Consider the following 6,484-nt stretch of genomic DNA (forward strand, 5'->3'; position numbering starts at 1 on the left):
AAGTGGCTCTCACTGGAGGCTGAGGGTTGGTAAGGTGAGATTGGCTGTGGCTTGTCCTATTCCTCTGATCTCTCAGTTTTCACCCCAATATCTGGCTCCAGGTTTTTTATTAATAAGACTGCTTAGTAATTCATCTTACTCTAAAGTTGCTACATCAATTTGTTTATTAAATTTTATAAAACCAGTAATTTTCAAGCCATTTATGAATATACAAAGATTTAAGGGTACAATAATTAGTATATTTGCTGAATATTTCCGGATATATGGGGTATATTGTATATTCTATATATAAAAGAAATGCTTTGTATATGATTTGTTTTTGTCATTTAATCTTCAAAACTACCTGATGAAATATGTATTAGTGTCAACATTTTTTTGACAATGAAAATAGAAATGTGTGAAAAATATGTTCATATTCACCATGTAAGTAAGGGAGAAATATGAAATTTAAACTTGGGTTTCTATACTTTGATAAAATAGGTAAACACAAGTATAAGATGATTAATGAAGAAAAGCTGGTCCTTGTTTCTCCAACAGTTTTTTTTTACTAGTCACAGACTGTATCAGCTATATACATATATTTTAGATGTGATATTATATTGGGAGAGCAGTTAAAATAGGAAATAGGAAATGGTCCTACAAATGACAAAATGCTAAATAAGGGACAGTTAGTTGTAGTGCACGCCTTAAATCCCAGCCTTCAAGAGGCAGAGGCAGGTGAATCTCTGTGCATTCAAAGCCAGTCTGGTCTACGGAGCAAGTTCTAGGACAATCAGGGATTTTACACAGGGAAAACTTGTCTCAGAAAAAAAAAAAGCTAAAGATTTGTGTCAAAGTGTATCCATTTCCCCAAAGTCTAAGGAGATGATATAATTTGTCAATTTTCAAAGCTACAGGTTTCTCTTAAAGTGAATTTGCTGGATCTCATTTTATTATAACAAGGATTGGTCAAATGACCGTGATTTTGTATAGTGACTGAAAATGAAGCCCAAGAGTGGAGTTAATTTTACTGGCATAAGCACCTATTATACTTTCTCTTTAGTTTAGAATATGGACATCGTGCTGGAAGGAACTGAGCAACCGCATGATCATAAAAATAATAATAAAAAGATGTTACCTTGAATAAGTAAACAGAAAGTCAGAAAATGCTGGAGAACTGGTTGACATGGTGGGACTTCCATTTCAACAGCAGATTTTTTTTTAAATATGGAGTCCAAGTTATCAAGGACAGAGCATCATAACATTTCAGAGCACAAACACCAAATTCAGTTGGCCTTGCTTAGAAGTTTGGCTCATCTCTGTCAGCAGGGTCAGCAGGGCTTTAGGCAAGTTGCTGTAACTCTCTGTTCCATCTGAGAACTGAAGATTGACATCATTGAGAATATACACTAAGTTAAATCATGTCTACAAGAAAATGCGAGCTTACTACTAGTTGCCATTCCTATCAAAACTGTATTTTCACTTGTTACCCATAGTCAATGATCACTTTTAGATGACAGACTCTCCATGAAATCTTCATTTGATCCTAAGCCTGGAAGAAAAACCTGCTGTAGTAAAATGAATACTTTTTCAATTGTGAATTATCTTCTTTTAAGGAAATATGATTAACATTAGACTCCAAAATGCAGTGTACCTTGAAAGAAATTGTACTGACAGTAACTACAAACCAGGAACTTTTCTAGGATCTCTTGCTCTATCATTTTCTATATATGCATATCCATTTCTCATCTTTGTGTGTATATGTATGTTTGTGTTGGGGAGCAAGTTTTTGCGTGAATGTTGATTGTACAGAACAGCCTAGGATGTTATTACAAAGGTGCAGTCTCTATTTTTGAGATTGGGTATTTCACCGGCTTGGAATTGGACAAATAGACCATACTGGTTGGCCAGGGAGCCCTGGGTAACACCCTCCCTTCCCCAGTGCTGTGATTCATACATCATGCACAGTTTTTTTTTTTTTAATTAAGTAAAAGCAGTAAAGTTTAATTCATTAAAAACATGTTTGTGAAAAAATATGGAACGCTTCACGAATTTGCGTGTCATCCTTGCGCAGGGGCCATGCTAATCTTCTCTGTATCGTTCCAATTTTAGTATATGTGCTGCCGAAGCAAGCACTTTAAAATGTGTAGCCCAGGCTGGCCTCGAACTCGTGATCCTCCTGCCTCCGCCTCCTTCAGCAAATCCTACCGGCGTTCGCCACCACCACCGGCTTGTTTTGTTTTTTAACCTGTGCTCTGGAGATCTGTCTCAAGTCCTGGTGTTTCTGTTAACAAGCACGTTGCTAACTGAGCTCACTTCCATATATCTGTCTGTCTGTCTATACAGGAAGAGAAAGAGAGAGAGAGATTAAGTTTCTTGAAAATTTCATTTCAGGTGAAGGATGTCTTTCTGGGTTACTGATGTCTGTTTTCTCACTTTGCTGTCAAGACCTATTTGTAATGCAAGAAATAGAGAGACACAGAACAAGGGAGTGAAAGAATGATAGAGCATGGAATAGAGAAAAATGCTGGCACAAACACAAAATCATTCTCTCTAAATCTTTTATAAGGGCATTGGTTTATCAAATTATGGTTTCACCCTGATTATGTCAATTTAGCTTAATTATTTCCTTAAAAGCTGAATTTCCACACAGAGATATGGAAGCACACTTGATTTCAGTTTGTAAATTTGAGGACAAAAATATTTAGTATGTGGGTCAAGTATTAAGATTTTACCCAAGTTTGCTCTAGTTGGCAATGATGCAACAGAGACCCACATACATGCTTGTCCACTGTTCTCAGAATATATATTTAACCACTAAAGTCCATGGCTTTCTCTTGGTGTTTTGGAGTACCTATAAACATACTGAAGGCTCTGAAAGTTTCTCTAGAAAGACAGCATTTTATGCCTTGCCTAATCATAGGGGAAGGATGTGTCATTAATTGAAAAAATGTTAAATAATCATTTTGTAATAACATTCTAAGACATAAAATCTGATGAGATCTGTGAGGCTGATTTGCAACCTGCAAGAGAAAGAGAGGAGAAAAACAAATGAAACAAAAAGTGAAAATAACTGTGCAAAGATTTGAGAACTTAAGGATTCTTAACTGGAAAGTCCTTAAAGAAAATATATACACTGAAAAAAAATCAGGCAACTATTCTATGAAATGATAATATTTGAGCTAAAAATTTAGTGATGTGAAATAATTAGGCAGCCACCATTAACAGATCTGAAAGAAAGATATTACAAGCAGAAGAGATATTAAAGATTAATGATCTGAGCCTGGCCTGGTCTGGTAGTCATGGAATCCCTGTTGCCTGGGAAGTTAAATCATAAAAATTGCAATTTTATGGTCCTTTTGGACGATCTGGCAACTTTTTGAAAAACTATCTCAAAATATTTTTTAATGGGCTGAGGTATATATCAGAGATAGAGCACAGTACCAGGATATAAGAAGCCTTGGATTCAATCTCTAGTATCACAGGGAATAAAAAAAAATGAAAAAAAAGAAAGAAAAAAATTGAATTTGTACTGGGCTGGACTCATTATAGGAAAAAAAAGATAATCAATGTAACAGGAAAATACTAAGATCAGCAAAACTATCACTGTTTTAATAGTAACTGGACATCAGTTACATACTGGTTCCTTATTTAATCACTAAAAGTATGTCAGTGGTAAAATAGACAAAAATTATTTAAAGAGATAGTTTATGAAAATTATCTGTAGTTGAATAAAGGCATAATTCTCTGATAAGAATAAAAGAAATGTTTTCCCAAGTGGTTATTTCCACAATTAAGTCAAACAAATAAAATTAAATAACCACACTGTAATTACACTATGATAACTGTTGCATTGATAGTTAAAAGACTGAACCAAATTAAAAACTAATTGATTAAAGAGAAACATCACAATAGAAACACAAGAAATTTAAAAATGACCAGTGACAAACATATCACATATTAATATTTTATACTGAAGTAGAAAATAAAAGAAATTTTTAAACCCATTTAATGATACCAATAGCTATCACTGCCTCATATTGTTGTTTTGAGAATTAAATCGGATTATTTCTACAATGGTATTTACCATATCAAATATTGCCTTCAGATTTTCCTCTGTAGCAATATAGATACCCTTGTCAGATCTATTTTTCGGGGTATAAATTATTCTGTTGTGATTCTGTATACCATTATTCATATCTCAACAGCAACACATATGAAAGAGTCCTGGATTTTTTACATTAGTCTCTTCCAAGTGACACAAACATTATTTCCCCAAATATAATGGTATTTTAGTCAATAACGATCTGGTCAATTTTGAGTTTGTATACACTGCTTGACACTGTATAGATTAAAGCAAGTTGTGCATGAGCCTGCATGTGCACATTTAGTGCCTTCAAATAGTCAGGGGTTCTACTCCAACTTCTTATACTAAGTGCATTGTAATACAGAGCACTTTCTGTTCATAGCTTATTGTCTAGGTATGCTTTAAAGATAACAGGTTTTCCTGCACTTCCTTAAATCTCACTGTATCCTTTTCCTGCTCTATTTTTTTCCTCTGCACTAGAAACTGTTTCAATAATTAGGAACTGCTGTCTACTATATCAGTAAAATAGATGAAAACGTTCCAGAAGATGGATCTGCTGTAAAACAAATAAAAAGCTGGCAAAAAAAAAAAAGCTGGTAGAGCCAACTATTTCAGATCTCTGTATGCTAACCAAGAGCTTAGAAAAAAGGAGGACCCAATCAACACAATGACCATTTTCAAGTATTTTAATTTATGCTATACCCACCTCCCAGTCAGAACTTCAATGATAGTCTGTTTTAGTCTTGGCGTTTTTGTAATTTTTATTGTTTAAGAGCTGCATACACATATATAAGGTGTTTTGATCAAATAGATCCGCCACCAATTCTCTCATTTCCAATTCCTCTCTACCCCTCCACCACTTTTTCCTCCCAGCTTCACATGTTCTTTGGTTTTCTTTTAAACCCACTGAATCTAACTAGTACTGATTGTATGCACATTAATGTCAGTACATCTACTAGATTTTGGTTGCCTCTCAGGGGCCTTATCCTTGAAGAAAACTGACTCTCTCTTGTGGATGATATATCATGCACCCCAAAAAACTCATCTGGAGGTCAGAGACGAGAACAGCCACTATATTAAACATAGGTTTAGGCAGTGGTAGCACACGCCTTTAATCCCAGCATTTAGAAGGCAGAGATGTGTCTGGATCTCTGTGAGTTCAAAGCCACACTGGAAACAGCCAGACATGGTGACACACACCTTTAATCCTAGGAAGCAATGGCAGGAAGCAGAAGGTGAACATAAGGCGTGAGGACCAGGAACTAGAGCCGTATTAAGCTTTTAGGCTTTTAGCAGCAGTTCAGCTGAGATCCATTCAGATGACTGCTCAAGAGTCTTTCAGTCTGGGGAAACAAGATCAGCTGAGGAATTTGCAAGGTGAGGTTGGCTGGGGCGGGTTCTGTTTCTCTGATCTTTCAGCATTCACCCCAATACCTGGCTCCAGATTTCTCTCTCTCTCTCTCTCTCTCTCTCTCTCTCTCTCTCTCTCTCTCTCTCTCTCTCTCTCTCTCTCTCTCTCTCTCTCTCTCTCTCTCTCTCCCAGCAGACATCAATGCTTATAGCTCCTTATCTAGGGGTAGGACTTTAGGTGCCAATCTCCCATTCTTGCTTAGACTTGGATAAGCCAGATTGATCCTATGCACATTTTCTGTGTGCAGTCATAGCTACTCTTTTGTGAACTCATGTGTGCAATAGCCCTGACATATCCAGGAAATATTATTTCATGGCAGATGCACACTATCCCTGGCTCTTACAATCTTTTTGTCCCTCTTCTTAGATGATTTCTGAGACTTAATTGGAGGATGGTTGTGGTAGCACATACATGTAGGACATGCTGAAGAAGTGGACATGAATTCAGTATATAGTACAGACTGCATTTTAATTCATGCTTGTTGAGTTTCAACTTCTTGATTCCTGGCGTTGCAGATGAATCACCATCATCAAATGTTACAAGGAAAGCTGCAACAATTATAGTTGGGTTTGATTTGTGTGTTTTGAAACAGCCTTTCACTATATAATCCTGACTGGCCTGAAACTCACTATGTAAACCAGGTTAGCCTTGAACTCACAGAGACAGGCCTGGTTCTGCCCTAGAAGTACTGGGATTAAAGGCATATTCTACCAAGCCCAGCCAAGATCACTATCATTTATGTATTGTGTACGGAGTTCAAAGTCTTTACTAAAGAAGTCTTTACAAGAAGATGACAATGCTAATGTGTTATTCATTATATGTTCTACAAAATGTTGAATTATCATGCTACACTCTATAAATAGGTACCATTGTGTGTGGGTGTATGTGAGTGAGTGTGTGTGTGTGTAGCTTAAGATAACTCACAAATTACAAGGTCAGAGGATAACTAATCTCTTTCCTTCTACAAGTGGTTCCTGGATTTCAAACTCAGATGGTAAGTCATGGTA

General features: G+C 36.2%; 1 non-coding gene across 1 annotated transcript; it reads right to left on the minus strand.

Annotated features, from left to right (window-relative positions):
• Nucleotides 1–2,008: 2,008 nt before the first annotated feature.
• LOC121825994 (U6 spliceosomal RNA) lies at nt 2,009–2,115 on the minus strand. The gene has a single exon (XR_006068332.1). It is a non-coding gene; the product is annotated as a U6 spliceosomal RNA (small nuclear RNA).
• Nucleotides 2,116–6,484: the final 4,369 nt, after the last annotated feature.

Source organism: Peromyscus maniculatus, chromosome X (assembly GCF_049852395.1).
Source record: "Peromyscus maniculatus bairdii isolate BWxNUB_F1_BW_parent chromosome X, HU_Pman_BW_mat_3.1, whole genome shotgun sequence".
NCBI classification, from domain to species: Eukaryota; Metazoa; Chordata; class Mammalia; order Rodentia; family Cricetidae; genus Peromyscus; species Peromyscus maniculatus.